Here is a 1319-nt window from a genome sequence, read left to right as displayed (position 1 = left end):
TTTTTTTTTTTTTGAGACAGGGTCTCACTCTGTTGCCCGGTTGGTCTCAAACTCCTGGCTCCTGCAGATACACAGCACAGTGCCCAGCTGTCCCTGATTCTAATGACAGGCACACTATTGCAAACACACTTACATGCTCTAGCCTCCGTAACTCCCTGCGTTTTTCACCATGTAGAGTTTGTGTTGTGACAGCCCTGTTTCCAAAATTTATTCCTCAAGAACTCATCTCCTGCTACCTCGTCAACTCCCTAAACTCAACACACTGCGGCGTGTTCACAGGGGTTAGGGTGATGGACATTAACCAGCTTTGGCAAAGAGCTTTTTTCTGTTCAGTGTAGTCTTCTGCCTCTGGAAGCCACTGATTCATAAATAAAAATTTATTATCTATCATTTATGAGACTGGAGATGTTACACACATGGAACTCCAGAAATAAATTGGCAGCTACTAGGCAACATATTTTTGATATATTGCAAATGTATTTCCTATATCATCAATTTGCCCAGATGGGTTTCACATTCTTCACACCGAAATGAAATCTCCAAGAGGCATCCGCGCTTTGAAAGTTTCACCTTTGTCTCTCATTGCTGTTCCTCCCATGGGCTCTAATCTATTTTCTGTCTCCTTGTCAACAATACCTTAAAATGTGATGCAATAATTTTAGGGCCACAGAGTAACAACTTGATCTCATATTTATGTAGCGTCCTTCTCCAAGGAGCAAAAGGTGCCCTGAGGACAGCCCTTAGAGTCGAGGTGTTTCTGTGTGTCAGGCAGGCCCGGGTGGGGTTGTTTTCTTTTCTTTTTTAAACTGGAAATTTTCTCACACATGGAGATAGACGAGTGCGCTGAGCTTCTCCACGCCCAGCTTTAGGCTGTTTGCTATTAGCACGCGCCCATCCTAGTTCATAGATTTCCCATCTTTTCCCCCCTGCAAGGATTGTAACCCAGATCCCAGACATCCTGTGATTTTACTGCAGCAGGGGCAAGTATCATCAATGGCATTTTATGGGGCAATAGAGGCAAGTCAAGAATTTCATCCAAAATGACAGCAGAGTCCGTGGAGAAGTGTAGTAGCAAGAGCGGGTTTCTCTCCCGCTGATGCTGCCCCTGCAAGCTAACCCAGCCCAGCCCACAGGTTCCTTCCTCAGATGCTGGTGGAGACACACTTGGTCACGAGATAAGCCTGTCACTTACCCCAAAACCCAATGGTGGCGATGGTATTCAAACAGATTAATTAGAGAGATGTATTTATTTCAGTCCTTAAATACTTAGATAAATTAAGAACTTACTTCCTGAAACTCAAAATTAAAGTCTTTTTAAA

Source organism: Otolemur garnettii, unplaced genomic scaffold (assembly GCF_000181295.1).
Source record: "Otolemur garnettii isolate 467f Iridium unplaced genomic scaffold, OtoGar3 scaffold00128, whole genome shotgun sequence".
NCBI lineage: Eukaryota > Metazoa > Chordata > Mammalia > Primates > Galagidae > Otolemur > Otolemur garnettii.
This window is presented reverse-complemented; position numbering follows the sequence as displayed.